The sequence below is a fragment of the Pseudorca crassidens genome, chromosome 1, assembly GCF_039906515.1.
Source record: "Pseudorca crassidens isolate mPseCra1 chromosome 1, mPseCra1.hap1, whole genome shotgun sequence".
Classification (NCBI taxonomy): Eukaryota; Metazoa; Chordata; class Mammalia; order Artiodactyla; family Delphinidae; genus Pseudorca; species Pseudorca crassidens.
In genome coordinates this window covers 97461768-97484848 of record NC_090296.1, presented here as the reverse complement: position 1 = coordinate 97484848, position 23081 = coordinate 97461768, and the positions used below count along the sequence as shown (strand labels likewise).

At 43.5% G+C, this 23081-nt stretch overlaps 1 long non-coding RNA gene across 1 annotated transcript; it reads left to right on the top strand.

The window, feature by feature from the left end:
• The first annotated feature begins 258 nt into the window (after nucleotides 1–258).
• On the top strand, nucleotides 259–17762 carry LOC137231073 (uncharacterized). The gene is made up of 2 exons (XR_010946398.1): nucleotides 259–355; nucleotides 17674–17762. It is a non-coding gene; the product is annotated as an uncharacterized lncRNA (long non-coding RNA).
• Nucleotides 17763–23081: the final 5319 nt, after the last annotated feature.

Genomic DNA, 23081 nt, shown 5'->3' with positions numbered 1-23081 from the left:
AATATGGGGTGTTGAGTCCACTTCGTTGAGCAAGCAGTAGCTCTTGTCTATTACATATTTGGCTTATGGAAAGGTATCTGTGCTAATTTCAATCTCTGGTTTTATGCAGCACCCCAACTCACCTTTCCCCTTAAGCAAGCATAAGTTGGTTTTCTACATTTGAGACCCTATTCTGTTTTGTAATTCAGTTCCTGTGTAGCCAAGTTTACATTCCGTGTATTAGTGATACCTTATGATGTTTCTTTTTCTGTGTGACTTATTTCACTTAGAATCATCGTACCTGAATCCACTCATTATGCTGTTACTGGCCTGATAACATAGATTTCATTGCTGAGTGATATTGCATTGTACTTAAGTACCACAACTTCTTTATCCATTTTTCGCTTTCTGCGATATTGAACTTGTATCGTAAATGAGGTTCTTGTAAACAGAGCTCTCCCAAACTTTGGGGTGGCTGTGTCTTTTTGATTTTAATTTCCCTAATCTATAGGACCAAAAATGGAAGTGCCCTAGGCTCTGTTGCTTTGTTTTTCAGATGTTTCAGGAAACACCATACACTTCTCCAGAGTGGCTGTTGGCAATTTACATCCCGCCCATCAGCCTAAGTAGGCTCCCAGTTCTCCATGGTCTGTCCTGCCTTTCTGGATTTTACACTTTTTTCAGATGGCCCTTTTGACCGGGGGGCAGTGAGACTTCATTGTAGTGCAGATTTCCTTTGCAAGCTTGCTTGGTTGGCCAAAAAGGGCGTATGCGTTTTTTCCTGAATATATTCAGGAAAAAACGCATACGCCCTTTTTGGCCAAGTGCATCATAATGGACGGTCTGCCTCTTTTCTTATGCTTTACATGCAATTCCAGTCTACCTCCTGAAAACGGTTTCCTGCAATTCTGCCTCGCTTTCAAGTCCTCTTGGCAGCCTTACTTCAATATATTTTTGGACGATAGCTGTCATTTAGAACTCTGAAGGTTTGTGAATTACAGTGCCCCTGAGCTACTTTCTTCAACTGGCTTTCTTGTGAGCTGGCCGCAACACCGCAGGATTGCTTCAGGCCCTAGTGTGGTTCCGGCATGGCTCGCTGAGCCTTTGGTTAATTCCTCTTCCTGGTGGGAAATGAGAGTTAAATTTGCCCGTCCAGACACCTCCAGCTAGTCTCTCATTGGTTCTCCCTATTCCTGTTCATTTTCCGCAGAAATTGCAAACTGGGCCAAACAGGAGGTTAAAGGCACTGACTCTCCAAGTGGGGAGAGTGTTAGTAAAGCGTCTGGAATGTTGCTCCCGAGTACCAGGGGGCGAAAACTGAGACACATTTGAACACGTTTCCCGATCACACGGTGGATCATACTCTGGGTTCCACATGCATGTTTTAGCTGAAGGAAGAATCCCTTAAACCTGGAGAGTTGAGAACCATGGAATGGGTACCATGCAATATGACTTCAAAGGGTCTGCATTTGCTCACCGAACCTCACCAATCCTATCACTGCTGCGTTTATGCCGCTGTACACACACTTGATTCTCCTTCGGAGACATATAAATCCATAGGTTTTAAGATTCTTACTAGTCAGGTATATTCTTAGGCGTTTAATATGGGGTGTTGAGTCCACTTCGTTGAGCAAGCAGTAGCTCTTGTCTATTACGTATTTGGCTTATGGAAAGGTATCTGTGCTAATTTCAATCTCTGGTTTTATGCAGCACCTCAACTCACCTTTCCACTTAAGCAAGCATAAGTTGGTTTTCTACATTTGAGACCCTATTCTGTTTTGTAATTCAGTTCCTGTGTAGCCAAGTTTACATTCCGTGTATTAGTGATATCTTATGATGTTTCTTTTTCTGTGTGACTTATTTCACTTAGAATCATCGTACCTGAATCCACTCATTATGCTGCTACTGGTCTGATGACATAGATTTCATTGCTGAGTGATATTTCATTGTACGTAAGTACCACAACTTCTTTATCCATTTTTCGCTTTCTGCGATATTGAACTTGTACCGTAAAAGAGCTTCTTGTAAACAGAGCCGTCCCAAACTTGGGGTGCCTGTGTCTTTTTGATTTTAATTTCCCTAATCTATAGGACCGTAAGTGGAAGTGCCCTAGGCTCTGTTGCTTTGTTTTTTAGATGTTTCAGGAAACACCATACACTTCTCCAGAGTGGCTGTTGGCAATTTATATCACGCCCATCAGCATAACAAGGCTCCCAGTTCTCCATGGCCTGTCCTGCCTTTCTGGATTTTACACTTTTTTCAGATGGCCCTTTTGACCAGGGGGCAGTGAGACTTCATTGTAGTGCAGATTTCCTTTGCAAGCTTGCTTGGTTGGCCAAAAAGGGCGTATGCGTTTTTTCCGGAATATATTCAGGAAAAAACGCATACGCCCTTTTTGGCCAAGTGCGTCATTGTGGACGTTCTGCCTCTTTTCCTATGCTTTACATGCAATTCCAGTCTACCTCCTGAAATCGGTTTCCTGCAATTCTGCCCCGCTTTCAAGTCCTCTTGGCAGCCTTACTTCAATATATTTTTGGACGATAGCTGTCATTTAGAACTCTGCAGGTGTGTGAATTACAGGGCCCCTGAGCTCCTTTCTTCAACTCGCTTTCTTGTGAGCTGGCCGCAACACCGCAGGATTGCTTCAGGCCCTAGTGTGGTTCCGGCATGGCTCGCTGAGCCTTTGGTTAATTCCTCTTCCTGGTGGAAAATGAGAGTTAAATTTGCCCGTCCAGACACCTCCAGCTAGTCTCTCATTGGTTCTCCCTATTCCTGTTCATTTTCCACAAAAATTGCAAACTGGGCCAAACAGGAGGTTAAAGGCACTGACTCTCCAAGTGGGGAGAGTGTTAGTAAAGCGTCTGGAATGTTGCACCCGAGTACCAGGGGACGAAAACTGAGACACATTTGAACACGTTTCCCGATCACACGGTGGATCATACTCTGGGTTCCACATGCATGTTTTAGCTGAAGGAAGAATCCCTTAAACCTGGAGAGTTGAGACCCATGGAATGGGTACCATGCAATATGACTTCAAAGGGTCTGCATTTGCTCACCGAACCTCACCAATCCTATCACTGCTGTGTTTATGCCGCTGTACACACGCTGGATTCTCTTTCGGAGACATATAAATCCATAGGTTTTAAGATTCTTACTAGTCAGGTATATTCTTAGGCGTTTAATATGTGGTGTTGAGTCCACTTCGTTGAGCAAGCAGTAGCTCTTGTCTATTACATATTTGACTTATGGAAATGTATCTGTGCTAATTTCAATCTCTGGTTTTATGCAGCACCCCAACTCAGCTTTCCCCTTAAGCAAGCATAAGTTGGTTTTCTACATTTGAGACCCTATTCTGTTTTGTAATTCAGTTCCTGTGTAGCCAAGTTTACATTCCGTGTATTAGTGATACCTTATGATGTTTCTTTTTCTGTGTGACTTATTTCACTTAGAATCATCGTACCTGAATCCACTCATTATGCTGCTACTGGCCTGATGACATAGATTTCATTGCTGAGTGATATTGCATTGTACGTAAGTACCACAACTTGTTTATCCATTTTTCGCTTTCTGCGATATTGAACTTTTATCGTAAATGAGGTTCTTGTAAACAGAGCCGTCCCAAACTTTGGGGTGGCTGTGTCTGTTTTAATTTTAATTTCCCTAATCTATAGGACCAAAAATGGAAGTGCCCTAGGCTCTGTTGCTTTGTTTTTCAGATGTTTCAGGAAACACCATACACTTCTCCAGAGTGGCTGTTGGCAATTTACATCCCTCCCATCAGCATAACAAGGCTCCCAGTTCTCCATGGCCTGTCCTGCCTTTCTGGATTTTACACTTTTTTCAGATGGCCCTTTTGACCGGGGGGCAGTGAGACTTCATTGTAGTGCAGATTTCCTTTGCAAGCTTGCTTGGTTGGCCAAAAAGGGCGTATGCGTTTTTTCCTGAATATATTCAGGAATATATTCAGGAAAAAAAGCATACGCCCTTTTTGGCCAAGTGCATCATTGTGGACGTTCTGCCTCTTTTCCTATGCTTTACATGCAATTCCAGTCTACCTCCTGAAATCGGTTTCCTGCAATTCTGCCCCGCTTTCAAGTCCTCTTGGCAGCCTTACTTCAATATATTTTTGGACGATAGCTGTCATTTAGAACTCTGCAGGTGTGTGAATTACAGGGTCCCTGAGCTCCTTTCTTCAACTCGCTTTCTTGTGAGCTGGCCGCAACACCGCAGGATTGCTTCAGGCCCTAGTGTGGTTCCGGCATGGCTCGCTGAGCCTTTGGTTAATTCCTCTTCCTGTTGGGAAATGAGAGTTAAATTTGCCCGTCCAGACTCCTCCAGCTAGTCTCTCATTGGTTCTCCCTATTCCTGTTCATTTTCCGCAGAATTTGCAAACTGGGCCAAACAGGAGGTTAAAGGCACTGACTCTCCAAGTGGGGAGAGTGTTAGTAAAGCGTCTGGAATGTTGCACCCGAGTACCAGGGGACGAAAACTGAGACACATTTGAACACGTTTCCCGATCACACGGTGGATCATACTCTGGGTTCCACATGCATGTTTTAGCTGAAGGAAGAATCCCTTAAACCTGGAGAGTTGAGAACCATGGAATGGGTACCATGCAATATGACTTCAAAGGGTCTGCATTTGCTCACCGAACCTCACCAATCCTATCACTGCTGCGTTTATGCCACTGTAAACATGCTTGATTCTCTTTCGGAGACATATAAATCCATAGGTTTTAAGATTCTTACTAGTCAGGTATATTTTTAGGCGTTTAATATGGGGTGTTGAGTCCACTTCGTTGAGAAAGCTGTAGCTCTTGTCTATTACATATTTGGCTTATGGAAAGGTATCTGTGCTAATTTCAATCTCTGGTTTTATGCAGCACCCCAACTCACCTTTCCCCTTAAGCAAGCATAAGTTGCTTTTTTGCATTTGAGACCCTGTTCTGTTTTGTAATTCAATTCCTGTGTAGCCAAGCTTACATTCCGTGTATTAGTGATATCTTATGATGTTTCTTTTTCTGTGTGACTTATTTCACTTAGAATCATCGTACCTGAATCCACTCATTATGCTGCTAAGGGCCTGATTACATAGATTTCATTGCTGAGTGTTATTGCATTGTACGTAAGTACCTCAACTTCTTTATCCATTTCTCGCTTTCTGCGATATTGAACTTGTACCGTAAATGAGGTTCTTGTAAACAGCGCCGTCCCAAACTTTGGGGTTGCTGTGTCTTTTTGATTTTAATTTCCCTAAGCTATAGTACCATAAGTGGAAGTGCCCTAGGCTCTGTTGCTTTGTTTTTTAGATGTTTCAGGAAACACCATACACTTCTCCAGAGTGGCTGTTGGCAATTTACATCACGCCCATCAGCATAACAAGGCTCCCAGTTCTCCATGGCCTGTCCTGCCTTTCTGGATTTTACACTTTTTTCAGATGGCCCTTTTGACCGGGGGGCAGTGAGACTTCATTGTAGTGCAGATTTCCTTTGCAAGCTTGCTTGGTTGGCCAAAAAGGGCGTATGCGTTTTTTCCTGAATATATTCAGGAATATATTCAGGAAAAAACGCATACGCCCTTTTTGGCCAAGTGCATCATTGTGGACGTTCTGCCTCTTTTCCTATGCTTTACATGCAATTCCAGTCTACCTCCTGAAATCGGTTTCCTGCAATTCTGCCCCGCTTTCAAGTCCTCTTGGCAGCCTTACTTCAATATATTTTTGGACGATAGCTGTCATTTAGAACTCTGCAGGTGTGTGAATTACAGGGCCCCTGAGCTCCTTTCTTCAACTCGCTTTCTTGTGAGCTGGCCGCAACACCGCAGGATTGCTTCAGGCCCTAGTGTAGTTACGGCATGGCTCGCTGAGCCTTTGGTTAATTCCTCTTCCTGGTGGGAAATGAGAGTTAAATTTGCCCGTCCAGACTCCTCCAGCTAGTCTCTCATTGGTTCTCCCTATTCCTGTTCATTTTCCGCAGAAATTGCAAACTGGGCCAAACAGGAGGTTAAAGGCACTGACTCTCCAAGTGGGGAGAGTGTTAGTAAAGCGTCTGGAATGTTGCACCCGAGTACCAGGGGACGAAAACTGAGACACATTTGAACACGTTTCCCGATCACATGGTGGATCATACTCTGGGTTCCACATGCATGTTTTAGCTGAAGGAAGAATCCCTTACTCCTGGAGAGTTGAGACCCATGGAATGGGTACCATGCAATATGACTTCAAAGGGTCTGCATTTGCTCACCGAACCTCACCAATCCTATCACTGCTGCGTTTATGCCGCTGTACACACGCTGGATTCTCTTTTGGAGACATATAAATCCATAGGTTTTAAGATTCTTACTAGTCAGGTATATTCTTAGGCGTTTAATATGGGGTGTTGAGTCCACTTCGTTGAGCAAGCAGTAGCTCTTGTCTATTACATATTTGGCTTATGGAAAGGTATCTGTGTTAATTTCAATCTCTGGTTTTATGCAGCACCCCAACTCACCTTTCCCCTTAAGCAAGCATAAGTTGGTTTTCTACATTTGAGACCCTATTCTGTTTTGTAATTCAGTTCCTGTGTAGCCAAGTTTACATTCCGTGTATTAGTGATATCTTATGATGTTTCTTTTTCTGTGTGACTTATTTCACTTAGAATCATCGTACCTGAATCCACTCATTATGCTGCTACTGGCCTGATGACATAGATTTCATTGCTGAGTGATATTGCATTGTACGTAAGTACCACAACTTCTTTATCCATTTTTCGCTTTCTGCGATATTGAACTTGTACCGTAAACGAGGTTCTTGTAAACAGAGCCGTCCCAAACTTTGGGGTGGCTGTGTCTTTTTGATTTTAATTTCCCTAAGCTATAGGACCATAACTGGAAGTGCCCTAGGCTCTGTTGCTTTGTTTTTTAGATGTTTCAGGAAACACCATACACTTCTCCAGAGTGGCTGTTGGCAATTTACATCACGCCCATTGGCATAACAAAACTCCCAGTTCTCCATGGCCTGTCCTGCCTTTCTGGATTTTACACTTTTTTCAGATTGCCCTTTTGACCGGGGAGCTGTGAGACTTCATTATAGTGCAGATTTCCTTTGCAAGCTTGCTTGGTTGTCCAAAAAGTGCATATGCGTTTTTTCCTGAATATATTCAGGAAAAAATGCATACGCCCTTTTTGGCCAAGTGCATCATTGTGGACGTTCTGCCTCTTTTCCTATGCTTTACATGCAATTCCAGTCTACCTCCTGAAATCGGTTTCCTGCAATTCTGCCCCACTTTCAAGTCCTCTTGGCAGCCTTACTTCAATATATTTTTGGACGATAGCTTTCATTTATAACTCTGCAGGTTTGTGAATTACAGGGCCCCTGAGCTCCTTTCTTCAACTCGCTTTCTTGTGAGCTGGCCGCAACACTGCAGGATTGCTTCAGGCCCTAGTGTGGTACCGGCATGGCACGCTGAGCCTTTGGTTAATTCCTCTTCCTGGTGGGAAATGAGAGTTAAATTTGCCCGTCCAGACACCTCCAGCTAGTCTCTCATTGGTTCTCCCTATTCCTGTTCATTTTCCACAGAAATTGCAAACGGGGCCAAACAGGAGGTTAAAGGCACTGACTCTCCAAGTGGGGAGAGTGTTAGTAAAGCGTCTGGAATGTTGCACCCGAGTACCAGGGGACGAAAACTGAGACACATTTGAACACGTTTCCCGATCACACGTTGGATCATACTCTGGGTTCCACATGCATGTTTTAGCTGAAGGAAGAATCCCTTAAACCTGGAGAGTTGAGAACCGTGGAATGGGTACCATGCAATATGACTTCAAAGGGTCTTCATTTGCTCACCGAACCTCACCAATCCTTTCACTGCTGCGTTTATGCCACTGTACACACGCTTGATTCTCTTTCGGAGACATATAAATCCATAGGTTTTAAGATTCTTACTTGTCAGGTATATTCTTAGGCGTTTAATATGGGGTGTTGAGTCCACTTCGTTGAGCAAGGAGTAGCTCTTGTCTATTACATATTTGGCTTATGGAAAGGTATCTGTGTTAATTTCAATCTCTGGTTTTATGCAGCACCCCAACTCACCTTTCCCCTTAAGCAAGCATAAGTTGGTTTTCTACATTTGAGACCCTATTCTGTTTTGTAATTCAGTTCCTGTGTAGCCAAGTGTACATTCCGTGTATTAGTGATATCTTATGATGTTCCTTTTTCTGTTTGACTTATTTCACTTAGAATCATCGTACCTGAATCCACTCATTATGCTGCTATGGGCCTGATGACATAGATTTCATTGCTGAGTGATATTGCATTGTACGTTAGTACCACAACTTCCTTATCCATTTTTCGCTTTCTGTGATATTGAACTTGTACCGTAAATGAGGTTCCTGTAAACAGAGCCGTCCCAAATTTTGGGGTGGCTGTGTCTTTTTGATTTTAATTTCCCTAAGCTATAGGACCATAAGTGGAAGTGCCCTAGGCTCTGTTGCTTTGTTTTTTAGATGTTTCAGGAAACACCATACACTTCTCCAGAGTGGCTGTTGGCAATTTACATCCCGCCCATCAGCCTAACTAGGCTCCCAGTTCTCCATGGCCTGTCCTGCCTTTCTGGGTTTTACACTTTTTTCAGATGGCCCTTTTGACCGGGGGGCAGTGAGACTTCATTGTAGTGCAGATTTCCTTTGCAAGCTTGCTTGGTTGGCCAAAAAGGGCGTATGCGTTTTTTCCCTGAATATATTCAGGAAAAAACGCATACGCCCTTTTTGGCCAAGTGCATCATTGTGGACGTTCTGCCTCTTTTCCTATGCTTTACATGCAATTCCAGTCTACCTCTTGAAATCGGTTTCCTGCAATTCTGCCCTGCTTTCAAGTCCTCTTCGCAGCCTTACTTCAATATATTTTTGGACGATAGCTGTCATGTATAACTCTGCAGGTTTGTGAATTACAGGGTCCCTGAGCTCCTTTCTTCAACTCGATTTCTTGTGAGCTGGCCGCAACACCGCCGGATTGCTTCAGGCCCTAGTGTGGTACTGGCATGGCACGCTGAGCCTTTGGTTAATTCCTCTTCCTGGTGGGAAATGAGAGTTAAATTTGCCCGTCCAGACACCTCCAGTTAGTCTCTCATTGGTTCTCCCTATTCCTGTTCATTTTCTGCAGAAATTGCAAACTGGGCCAAACAGGAGGTTAAAGGCACTGACTCTCCAAGTGGGGAGAGTGTTAGTAAAGCGTCTGGAATGTTGCACCCGAGTACCAGGGGACGAAAACTGAGACACATTTGAACACGTTTCCCGATCACACGTTGGATCATACTCTGGGTTCCACATGCATGTTTTAGCTGAAGGAAGAATCCCTTAAACCTGGAGAGTTGAGAACCGTGGAATGGGTACCATGCAATATGACTTCAAAGGGTCTTCATTTGCTCACCGAACCTCACCAATCCTTTCACTGCTGCGTTTATGCCGCTGTACACACGCTTGATTCTCTTTCGGAGACATATAAATCCATAGGTTTTAAGATTCTTACTAGTCAGGTATATTCTTAGGCGTTTAATATGGGGTGTTGAGTCCACTTCGTTGACCAAGCAGTAGCTCTTGTCTATTACATATTTGGCTTATGGAAAGGTATCTGTGTTAATTTCAATCTCTGGTTTTATGCAGCACCCCAACTCACCTTTCCCCTTAAGCAAGCATAAGTTGGTTTTCTACATTTGAGACCCTATTCTGTTTTGTAATTCAGTTCCTGTGTAGGCAAGTTTACATTCCGTGTATTAGTGATATCTTATGATGTTTCTTTTTCTGTGTGACTTATTTCACTTAGAATCATCGTACCTGAATCCACTCATTATGCTGCTACTGGCCTGATGACATACATTTCATTGCTGAGTGATATTGCATTGTACGTAAGTACCACAACTTCTTTATCCATTTTTTGCTTTCTGCGATATTGAACTTGTACTGTAAACGAGGTTCTTGTAAACAGAGCCGTTCCAAACTTTGGGGTGGCTGTGTCTTTTTGATTTTAATTTCCCTAATCTATAGGACCATAAGTGGAAGTGCCCTAGGCTCTGTTGCTTTGTTTTTTAGATGTTTCAGGAAACACCATACACTTCTCCAGAGTGGCTGTTGGCAATTTACATCCCGCCCATCAGTCTAACTAGGCTCCCAGTTCTCCATGGCCTGTCCTGCCTTTCTGGATTTTACACTTTTTTCAGATGGCCCTTTTGACCGGGGGGCAGTGAGACTTCATTGTAGTGAAGATTTCCTTTGCAAGCTTGCTTGGTTGGCCAAAAAGGGCGTATGCGTTTTTTCCTGAATATATTCAGGAAAAAACGCATACGACCTTTTTGGCCAAGTGCATCATTGTGGACGTTCTGCCTCTTTTCCTATGCTTTACATGCAATTCCAGTCTACCTCCTGAAATCGGTTTCCTGCAATTCTGACCCGCTTTCAAGTCCTCTTGGCAGCCTTACTTCAATATATTTTTGGACGATAGCTGTCATGTATAACTCTGAAGGTTTGTGAATTACAGGGCCCCTGAGCTCCTTTCTTCAACTCGCTTTCTTGTGAGCTGGCCGCAACACCGCAGGATTGCTTCAGGCCCTAGTGTGGTTCCGGCACGGCTCGCTGAGCCTTTGGTTAATTCCTCTTCCTGGTGGGAAATGAGAGTTAAATTTGCCCGTCCAGACACCTCCAGCTAGTCTCTCATTGGTTCTCCCTATTCCTGTTCATTTTCCGCAGAAATTGCAAACTGGGCCAAACAGGAGGTTAAAGGCACTGACTCTCCAAGTGGGGAGAGTGTTAGTAAAGCGTCTGGAATGTTGCACCCGAGTACCAGGGGACGAAAACTGAGACACATTTGAACACGTTTCCCGATCACACGGTGTATCATACTCTGGGTTCCACATGCATGTTTTAGCTGAAGGAAGAATCCCTTAAACCTGGAGAGTTGAGAACCATGGAATGGGTACCATGCAATATGACTTCAAAGGGTCTGCATTTGCTCACCGAACGTCACCAATCCTATCACTGCTGCGTTTATGCCGCTGTACACACACTTGATTCTCTTTCGGAGACATATAAATCCATAGGTTTAAGATTCTTACTAGTCAGGTATATTCTTAGGCGTTTAATATGGGGTGTTGAGTCCACTTCATTGAGCAAGCAGTAGCTCTTGTCTATTACATATTTGTATTATGGAAAGGTATCTGTGCTAATTTCAATCTCTGGTTTTATGCAGCACCCCAACTCACCTTTCCCCTTAAGCAAGCATAAGTTGGTTTTCTACATTTGAGACCCTATTCTGTTTTGTAATTCTGTTCCTGTGTAGGCAAGTTTACATTCCGTGTATTAGTGATATCTTATGATGTTTCTTTTTCTGTGTGACTTATTTCACTTAGAATCATCGTACCTGAATCCACTCATTATGCTGCTACTGGCCTGATGACATACATTTCATTGCTGAGTGATATTGCATTGTACGTAAGTACCACAACTTCTTTATCCATTTTTTGCTTTCTGCGATATTGAACTTGTACTGTAAACGAGGTTCTTGTAAACAGAGCCGTTCCAAACTTTGGGGTGGCTGTGTCTTTTTGATTTTAATTTCCCTAATCTATAGGACCATAAGTGGAAGTGCCCTAGGCTCTGTTGCTTTGTTTTTTAGATGTTTCAGGAAACACCATACACTTCTCCAGAGTGGCTGTTGGCAATTTACATCCCGCCCATCAGTCTAACTAGGCTCCCAGTTCTCCATGGCCTGTCCTGCCTTTCTGGATTTTACACTTTTTTCAGATGGCCCTTTTGACCGGGGGGCAGTGAGACTTCATTGTAGTGCAGATTTCCTTTGCAAGCTTGCTTGGTTGGCCAAAAAGGGCGTATGCGTTTTTTCCTGAATATATTCAGGAAAAAACGCATACGACCTTTTTGGCCAAGTGCATCATTGTGGACGTTCTGCCTCTTTTCCTATGCTTTACATGCAATTCCAGTCTACCTCCTGAAATCGGTTTCCTGCAATTCTGACCCGCTTTCAAGTCCTCTTGGCAGCCTTACTTCAATATATTTTTGGACGATAGCTGTCATGTATAACTCTGCAGGTTTGTGAATTACAGGGCCCCTGAGCTCCTTTCTTCAACTCGCTTTCTTGTGAGCTGGCCGCAACACCGCAGGATTGCTTCAGGCCCTAGTGTGGTTCCGGCACGGCTCGCTGAGCCTTTGGTTAATTCCTCTTCCTGGTGGGAAATGAGAGTTAAATTTGCCCGTCCAGACACCTCCAGCTAGTCTCTCATTGGTTCTCCCTATTCCTGTTCATTTTCCGCAGAAATTGCAAACTGGGCCAAACAGGAGGTTAAAGGCACTGACTCTCCAAGTGGGGAGAGTGTTAGTAAAGCGTCTGGAATGTTGCACCCGAGTACCAGGGGACGAAAACTGAGACACATTTGAACATGTTTCCCGATCACACGGTGGATCATACTCTGGGTTCCACATGCATGTTTTAGCTGAAGGAAGAATCCCTTAAACCTGGAGAGTTGAGAACCATGGAATGGGTACCATGCAATATGACTTCAAAGGGTCTGCATTTGCTCACCGAACCTCACCAATCCTATCACTGCTGCGTTTATGCCGCTGTACACACACTTGATTCTCTTTCGGAGACATATAAATCCATAGGTTTTAAGATTCTTACTAGTCAGGTATATTCTTAGGCGTTTAATATGGGGTGTTGAGTCCACTTCATTGAGCAAGCAGTAGCTCTTGTCTATTACATATTTGTATTATGGAAAGGTATCTGTGCTAATTTCAATCTCTGGTTTTATGCAGCACCCCAACTCACCTTTCCCCTTAAGCAAGCATAAGTTGGTTTTCTACATTTGAGACCCTATTCTGTTTTGTAATTCAGTTCCTGTGTAGGCAAGTTTACATTCCGTGTATTAGTGATATCTTATGATGTTTCTTTTTCTGTGTGACTTATTTCACTTAGAATCATCGTACCTGAATCCACTCATTATGCTGCTACTGGCCTGATGACATACATTTCATTGCTGAGTGATATTGCATTGTACGTAAGTACCACAACTTCTTTATCCATTTTTTGCTTTCTGCGATATTGAACTTGTACCGTAAACGAGGTTCTTGTAAACAGAGCCGTTCCAAACTTTGGGGTGGCTGTGTCTTTTTGATTTTAATTTCCCTAATCTATAGGACCATAAGTGGAAGTGCCCTAGGCTCTGTTGCTTTGTTTTTTAGATGTTTCAGGAAACACCATACACTTCTCCAGAGTGGCTGTTGGCAATTTACATCCCGCCCATCAGTCTAACTAGGCTCCCAGTTCTCCATGGCCTGTCCTGCCTTTCTGGATTTTACACTTTTTTCAGATGGCCCTTTTGACCGGGGGGCAGTGAGACTTCATTGTAGTGTAGATTTCCTTTGCAAGCTTGCTTGGTTGGCCAAAAAGGTCGTATGCGTTTTTTCCTGAATATATTCAGGAAAAAACGCATACGCCCTTTTTGGCCAAGTGCATCATTGTGGACGTTCTGCCTCTTTTCCTATGCTTTACATGCAATTCCAGTCTACCTCCTGAAATCGGTTTCCTGCAATTCTGACCCGCTTTCAAGTCCTCTTGGCAGCCTTACTTCAATATATTTTTGGACGATAGCTGTCATGTATAACTCTGCAGGTTTGTGAATTACAGGGCCCCTGAGCTCCTTTCTTCAACTCGCTTTCTTGTGAGCTGGCCGCAACACCGCAGGATTGCTTCAGGCCCTAGTGTGGTTCCGGCACGGCTCGCTGAGCCTTTGGTTAATTCCTCTTCTTGGTGGGAAATGAGAGTTAAATTTGCCCGTCCAGACACCTCCAGCTAGTCTCTCATTGGTTCTCCCTATTCCTGTTCATTTTCCGCAGAAATTGCAAACTGGGCCAAACAGGAGGTTAAAGGCACTGACTCTCCAAGTGGGGAGAGTGTTAGTAAAGCGTCTGGAATGTTGCACCCGAGTACCAGGGGACGAAAACTGAGACACATTTGAACATGTTTCCCGATCACACGGTGGATCATACTCTGGGTTCCACATGCATGTTTTAGCTGAAGGAAGAATCCCTTAAACCTGGAGAGTTGAGAACGATGGAATGGGTACCATGCAATATGACTTCAAAGGGTCTGCATTTGCTCACCGAACCTCACCAATCCTATCACTGCTGCGTTTATGCCGCTGTACACACACTTGATTCTCTTTCGGAGACATATAAATCCATAGGTTTTAAGATTCTTACTAGTCAGGTATATTCTTAGGCGTTTAATATGGGGTGTTGAGTCCACTTCATTGAGCAAGCAGTAGCTCTTGTCTATTACATATTTGTATTATGGAAAGGTATCTGTGCTAATTTCAATCTCTGGTTTTATGCAGCACCCCAACTCACCTTTCCCCTTAAGCAAGCATAAGTTGGTTTTCTACATTTGAGACCCTATTCTGTTTTGTAATTCAGTTCCTGTGTAGCCAAGTTTACATTCCGTGTATTAGTGATATCTTATGATGTTTCTTTTTCTGTGTGACATATTTCACTTAGAATCATCGTACCTGAATCCACTCATTATGCTGCTATGGGCCTGATGACATAGAGTTCATTGCTGAGTGATAATGCATTGTACGTTAGTACCACAACTTCTTTATCCATTTTTCTCTTTCTGCGATATTGAACTTGTACCGTAAACGAGGTTCTTGTAAACAGAGCCGTCCCAAACTTTGGGGTGGCTGTGTCTTTTTGATTTTAATTTCCCTAAGCTATAGGACCATAAGTGGAAGTGCTCTAGGCTCTGTTGCTTTGTTTTTTAGATGTTTCAGGAAACACCATACATTTCTCCAGAGTGGCTGTTGGCAGTTTACATCCCGCCCATCAGCATAACAAGGCTCCCAGTTCTCCATGGACTGTCCTGCCTTTCTGGATTTTACACTTTTTTCAGATGGCCCTTTTGACCGGGGGGCAGTGAGACTTCATTGTAGTGCAGATTTCCATTGCAAGCTTGCTTGGTTGGCCAAAAAGGGCGTATGCGTTTTTTCCTGAATATATTCAGGAAAAAACGCATACGCCCTTTTTGGCCAAGTGCATCATTGTGGACGTTCTGCCTCTTTTCCTATGCTTTACATGCAATTCCAGTCTACCTCCTGAAATCGGTTTCCTGCAATTCTGACCCGCTTTCAAGTCCTCTTGGCAGCCTTACTTCAATATATTTTTGGACGATAGCTGTCATGTATAACTCTGTAGGTGTGTGAATTACAGGGCCCCTGAGCTCCTTTCTTCAACTCGCTTTCTTGTGAGCTGGCCGCAACACCGCATGATTGCTTCAGGCCCTAGTGTGGTTCCGGCATGGCTCGCTGAGCCTTTGGTTAATTCCTCTTCTTGGTGGGAAATGAGAGTTAAATTTGCCCGTCCAGACACCTCCAGCTAGTCTCTCATGTGTTCTCCCTATTCCTGTTCATTTTCCGCAGAAATTGCAAACTGGGCCAAACAGGAGGTTAAAGGCACTGACTCTCCAAGTGGGGAGAGTGTTAGTAAAGCGTCTGGAATGTTGCACGCGAGTACCAGGGGACGAAAACTGAGACACATTTGAACACGTTTCCCGATCACAAGTTGGATCATACTCTGGGTTCCTCATGCATGTTTTACCTGAAGGAAGAATCCCTTAAACCTGGAGAGTTGAGAACCATGGAATGGGTACCATGCAATATGACTTCAAAGGGTCTTCATTTGCTCACCGAACCTCACCAATCCTATCACTGCTGCGTTTATGCCGCTGTACACACGCTTGATTCTCTTTCGGAGACATATATATCCATAGGTTTTACGATTCTTACTAGTCAGGTATATTCTTAGGCGTTTAATATGGGGTGTTGAGTCCACTTCGTTGAGCAAGCAGTAGCTCTTGTCTATTACATATTTGGCTTATGGAAAGGTATCTGTGCTAATTTCAATCTCTGGTTTTATGCAGCACCCCAACTCACCTTTCCCCTTAAGCAAGCATAAGTTGGTTTTCTACATTTGAGACCCTATTCTGTTTTGTAATTCAGTTCCTGTGTAGCCAAGTTTACAATCCGTGTATTAGTGATATCTTATGATGTTTCTTTTTCTGTGTGACTTATTTCACTTAGAATCATCGTACCTGAATCCACTCATTATGCTGCTACTGGCCTGATGACATAGATTTCATTGCTGAGTGATATTGCATTGTACGTAAGTACCACAAGTTCTTTATCCATTTTTCGCTTTCTGCGATATTGAACTTGTACCGTAAACGAGGTTCTTGTAAACAGAGCCGTTCCAAACTTTGGGGTGGCTGTGTCTTTTTGATTTTAATTTCCCTAATCTATAGGACCATAAGTGGAAGTGCCCTAGGCTCTGTTGCTTTGTTTTTTAGATGTTTCAGGAAACACCATACACTTCTCCAGAGTGGCTGTTGGTAATTTACATCCCACCCATCAGTCTAACTAGGCTCCCAGTTCTCCATGGCCTGTCCTGCCTTTCTGGATTTTACACTTTTTTCAGATGGCCCTTTTGACCGGGGGGCAGTGAGACTTCATTGTAGTGCAGATTTCCTTTGCAAGCTTGCTTCGTTGGCCAAAAAGGGCGTATGCGTTTTTTCCTGAATATATTCAGGAAAAAACGCCTACACCGTTTTTGGCCAAGTGCATCATTGTGGACGTTCTGCCTCTTTTCCTATGCTTTACATGCAATTCCAGTCTACCTCCTGAAATCGGTTTCCTGCAATTCTGCCCCACTTTCAAGTCCTCTTGGCAGCCTTACTTCAATATATTTTTGGACGATAGCTGTCATTTATAACTCTGCAGGTTTGTGAATTACAGTGCCCCTGAGCTCCTTTCTTCAACTCGCTTTCTTGTGAGCTGGCCGCAACACCGCAGGATTGCTTCAGGCCCTAGTGTCGTTCCGGCACGGCAGGCTGAGCCTTTGGTTAATTCCTCTTCCTGGTGGGAAATGAGAGTTAAATTTGCCCGTCCAGACACCTCCAGCTAGTCTCTCATTGGTTCTCCCTATTCCTGTTCATCTTCAGCAGAATTTGCAAATTGGGCCAAATAGGAGGTTAAAGGCACTGACTCTCCAAGTGGGGAGAGTGTTAGTAAAGTGTCTGGAATGTTGCACCCGAGTACCAGGGGACGAAATCTGAGACACATTTGAACACGTTTCCCGATCACACGGTGGATCATACTCTGGGTTCCACATGCATGTTTTAGCTGAAGGAAGAATCCATTAAACCTGGAGAGTTGAGAACCATGGAATGGGTACCATGCAATATGACTTCCAAGGGTCTGCATTTGCTCACCGAACCTCACCAATCCTATCACAGCTGCGTTTATGCCACTGTACACATGTTTGTTTCTCTTTCGGAGACATATAAATCCATAGGTTTTAAGATTCTTACTAGTCAGGTATATTCTTAGGCGTTTAATATGGGGTGTTGAGTCCACTTCGTTGAGCAAGCAGTAGCTCTTGTCTATTACATATTTGTCTTATGGAAAGGTATCTGTGTTAATTTCAATCTCTGGTTTTATGCAGCACCCCAACTCACCTTTCCCCTTAAGAAAGCATAAGTTGGTTTTCTACATTTGAGACCCTATTCTGTTTTGTAATTCAGTTCCTGTGTAGGCAAGTTTACATTCCGTGTATTAGTGATATCTTATGATGTTTCTTTTTCTGTGTGACTTATTTTACTTAGAATCATCATACCTGAATCCACTCATTATGCTGCTACTGGCCTGATGACATAGATTTCATTGCTGAGTGATATTGCATTGTACGTAAGTACCACAACTTCTTTATCCATTTTTCGCTTTCTGCGATATTGAACTTGTACCGTAAACGAGGTTCTTGTAAACAGAGCCGTTCCAAACTTTGGGGTGGCTGTGTCTTTTTGATTTTAATTTCCCTAATCTATAAGACCATAAGTGGAAGTGCCCTAGGCTCTGTTGCTTTGTTTTTTAGATGTTTCAGGAAACACCATACACTTCTCCAGAGTGGCTATTGGCAATTTACATCCCGCCCATCAGTCTAACTAGGCTCCCAGTTCTCCATGGCCTGTCCTGCCTTTCTGGATTTTACACTTTTTTCAGATGGCCCTTTTGACCGGGGGGCAGTGAGACTTCATTGTAGTGCAGATTTCCTTTGCAAGCTTGCTTGGTTGGCCAAAAAGGGCGTATGCGTTTTTTCCTGAATATATTCAGGAAAAAACGCATATGTCCTTTTTGTCCAAGTGCATCATTGTGGACGTTCTGCCTCTTTTCCTATGCTTTACATGCAATTCCAGTCTACCTCCTGAAATCGGTTTCCTGCAATTCTGCCCCACTTTCAAGTCCTCTTGGCAGCCTTACTTCAATATATTTTTGGACGATAGCTGTCATTTATAACTCTGCAGGTTTGTGAATTACAGTGCCCCTGAGCTCCTTTCTTCAACTCGCTTTCTTGTGAGCTGGCCGCAACAACGCAAGATTGCTTCAGGCCCTAGTGTGGTTCCGGCACGGCTCGCTGAGCCTTTGGTTAATTCCTCTTCCTGGTGGGAAATGAGAGTTAAATTTGCCCGTCCAGACACCTCCAGCTAGTCTCTCATGTGTTCTCCCTATTCCTGTTCATTTTCCGCAGAAATTGCAAACTGGGCCAAACAGGAGGTTAAAGGCACTGACTCTCCAAGTGGGGAGAGTGTTAGTAAAGCGTCTGGAATGTTGCACCCGAGTACCAGGGGACGAAAACTGAGACACATTTGAACACGTTTCCCGATCACACGTTGGATCATACTCTGGGTTCCTCATGCATGTTTTACCTGAAGGAAGAATCCCTTAAACCTGGAGAGTTGAGAACCATTGAATGGGTACCATGCAATATGACTTCAAAGGGTCTTCATTTGCTCACCGAACCTCACCAATCCTATCACTGCTGCGTTTATGCCGCTGTACACACGCTTGATTCTCTTTCAGAGACATATATATCCATAGGTTTTAAGATTCTTACTAGTCAGGTATATTCTTAGGCGTTTAATATGGGGTGTTGAGTCCACTTCGTTGAGCAAGCAGTAGCTCTTGTCTATTACATATTTGTCTTATGGAAAGGTATCTGTGTTAATTTCAATCTCTGGTTTTATGCAGCACCCCAACTCACCTTTCCCCTTAAGCAAGCATAAGTTGGTTTTCTACATTTGAGACCCTATTCTGTTTTGTAATTCAGTTCCTATGTAGACAAGTTTACATTCTGTGTATTAGTGATATCTTATGATGTTTCTTTTTCTGTGTGACTTATTTCACTTAGAATCATCGTACCTGAATACACTCATTATGCTGCTACTGGCCTGATGACATAGATTTCATTGCTGAGTGATATTGCATTGTACGTAAGTACCACAACTTCTTTATCCATTTTTCGCTTTCTGCGATATTGAACTTGTACCGTAAATGAGGTTTTTGTAAACAGAGCCGTCCCAAACTTTGGGGTGGCTGTGTCTTTTTGATTTTAATTTCCCTAAGCTATAGGACCATAAGTGGAAGTGCCCTAGGCTCTGTTGCTTTGTTTTTTAGATGTTTCAGGAAACACCATACACTTCTCCAGAGTGGCTGTTGGCAATATACATCACGCCCATTGGCATAACAAAACTCCCAGTTCTCCATGGCCTGTCCTGCCTTTCTGGATTTTACACTTTTTTCAGATGGCCCTTTTGACCGGGGGGCAGTGCGACTTCATTGTAGTGCAGATTTCCTTTGCAAGCTTGCTTGGTTGGCCAAAAAGTGCATATGCGTTTTTTCCTGAATATATTCAGGAAAAAACACATACGCCCTTTTTGGCCAAGTGCATCATTGTGGACGTTCTGCCTCTTTTCCTATGTTTTACATGCAATTCCAGTCTACCTCCTGAAATCGGTTTCCTGCAATTCTGCCCCACTTTCAAGTCCTCTTGGCAGCCTTACTTCAATATATTTTTGGACGATAGCTTTCATTTATAACTCTGCAGGTTTGTGAATTACAGTGCCCCTGAGCTCCTTTCTTCAACTCGCTTTCTTGTGAGCTGGCCGCAACACTGCAGGATTGCTTCAGGCCCTAGTGTGGTACCGGCATGGCACGCTGAGCCTTTGGTTAATTCCTCTTCCTGGTGGGAAATGAGAGTTAAATTTGCCCGACCAGACACCTCCAGCTAGTCTCTCATTGGTTCTCCCTATTCCTGTTCATTTTCCACAGAAATTGCAAACTGGGCCAAACAGGAGGTTAAAGGCACTGACTCTCCAAGTGGGGAGAGTGTTAGTAAAGCGTCTGGAATGTTGCACCCGAGTACAAGGGGAAGAAACCTGAGACACATTTGAACACGTTTCCCGATCACTCGGTGGATCATAGTCTAGGTTCCACATGCATGTTTTATCTGAAGGAAGAATCCCTTAAACCTGGAGAGTTGAGAACCATGGAATGGGTACCATGCAATATGACTTCAAAGGGTCTGCATTTGCTCACCGAACCTCACCAATCTTATCACTGCTGCTTTTATGCCGCTGTACACACGCTTGATTCTCTTTCGGAGACATATAAATCCATAGGTTTTAAGATTCTTACTAGTCAGGTATATTCTTAGGCGTTTAATATGGGGTGTTGAGTCCACTTCGTTGAGCAAGCAGTAGCTCTTGTCTATTACATATTGGGCTTATGGAAAGGTATCTGTGCTAATTTCAATCTCTGGTTTTATGCAGCACCCCAACTCACCTTTCCCCTTAAGCAAGCATAAGTTGGTTTTCTACATTTGAGACCCTATTCTGTTTTGTAATTCAGTTCCTGTGTAGCCAAGTTTACATTCCGTGTATTAGTGATATCTTATGATGTTTCTTTTTCTGTGTGACTTATTTCACTTAGAATCATCATACCTCAATCCACTCATTATGCTGCTACTGGCCTGATGACATAGATTTCATTGCTGAGTGATATTGCATTGTACGTAAGTACCACAACTTCTTTATCCATTTTTCGCTTTCTGCGATATTGAACTTGTACCGTAAACGAGGTTCTTGTAAACCGAGCTGTCCCAAACTTTGGGGTGGCTGTGTCTTTTTGATTTTAATTTCCCTAATCTATAGGACCATAAGTGGAAGTGCCCTAGGCTCTGTTGCTTTGTTTTTTAGATGTTTCAGGAAACACCATACACTTCTCCAGAGTGGCTGTTGGCAATTTACATCCCGCCCATCAGCATAAGAAGGCTCCCAGTTCTCCATGGCCTGTCTTGCCTTTCTGGATTTTACACTTTTTTCAGATGGCCCTTTTGACCGGGGGGCAGTGAGACTTCATTGTAGTGCAGATTTCCTTTGCAAGCTTGCTTGGGTGGCCAAAAAGGGCATATGAGTTTTTTCCTGAATATATTCAGGAAAAAACGCATACACGCTTTTTGGCCAAGTGCATCATTGTGGACGTTCTGCCTCTTTTCCTATGCTTTACATGCAATTCCAGTCTACCTCCTGAAATCGGTTTCCTGCAATTCTGCCCCGCTTTCAAGTCCTCTTGGCAGCCTTACTTCAATATATTTTTGGACGATAGCTGTCATGTATAACTCTGTAGGTTTGTGAATTACAGGGCCCCTGAGCTCCTTTCTTCAACTCGCTTTCTTGTGAGCTGGCCGCAACACCGCAGGATTGCTTCAGGCCCTAGTGTGGTTCCGGCATGGCTCGCTGAGCCTTTGGTTAATTCCTCTTCCTGGTGGGAAATGAGAGTTAAATTTGCCCGTCCAGACACCTCCAGCTAGTCTCTCATTGTTTCTCCCTATTCCTGTTCATTTTCCGCAGAAATTGCAAACTGGGCCAAACAGGAGGTTAAAGGCACTGACTCTCCAAGTGGGGAGAGTGTTAGTAAAGCGTCTGGAATGTTGCACCCGAGTACCAGGGGACGAAAACTGAGACACATTTGAACATGTTTCCCGATCACACGGTGGATCATACTCTGGGTTCCACATGCATGTTTTAGCTGAAGGAAGAATCCCTTAAACCTGGAGAGTTGAGAACCATGGAATGGGTACCATGCAATATGACTTCAAAGGGTCTGCATTTGCTCACCGAACCTCACCAATCCTATCACTGCTGCGTTTATGCCGCTGTACACACACTTGATTCTCTTTCGGAGACATATAAATCCATAGGTTTTAAGATTCTTACTAGTCAGGTATATTCTTAGGCGTTTAATATGGGGTGTTGAGTCCACTTCGTTGAGCAAGCAGTAGCTCTTGTCTATTACATATTTGTATTATGGAAAGGTATCTGTGCTAATTTCAATCTCTGGTTTTATGCAGCACCCCAACTCACCTTTCCCCTTAAGCAAGCATAAGTTGGTTTTCTACATTTGAGACCCTATTCTGTTTTGTAATTCAGTTCCTGTGTAGCCAAGTTTACATTCCGTGTATTAGTGATATCTTATGATGTTTCTTTTTCTGTGTGACATATTTCACTTACAATCATCGTACCTGAATCCACTCATTATGCTGCTATGGGCCTGATGACATAGATTTAATTGCTGAGTGATATTGCATTGTACGTTAGTACCACAACTTCTTTATCCATTTTTCGCTTTCTGTGATATTGAACTTGTACCGTAAATGAGGTTCCTGTAAACAGAGCCGTCCCAAATTTTGGGGTGGCTGTGTCTTTTTGATTTTAATTTCCCTAAGCTATAGGACCATAAGTGGAGGTGCCCTAGGCTCTGTTGCTTTGTTTTTTAGATGTTTCAGGAAACACCATACACTTCTGCAGAGTGGCTGTTGGCAATTTACATCCCGCCCATCAGCCTAACTAGGCTCCCAGTTCTCCATGGCCTGTCCTGCCTTTCTGGGTTTTACACTTTTTTCAGATGGCCCTTCTGACCGGGGGGCAGTGAGACTTCATTGTAGTGCAGATTTCCTTTGCAAGCTTGCTTGGTTGGCCAAAAAGGGCGTATGCGTTTTTTCCTGAATATATTCAGGAAAAAACGCATACACCGTTTTTGGCAAAGTGCATCATTGTGGACGTTCTGCCTCTTTTCCTATGCTTTACATGCAATTCCAGTCTACCTCCTGAAATCGGTTTCCTGCAATTCTGCCCCGCATTCAAGTCCTCTTGGCAGCCTTACTTCAATATATTTTTGG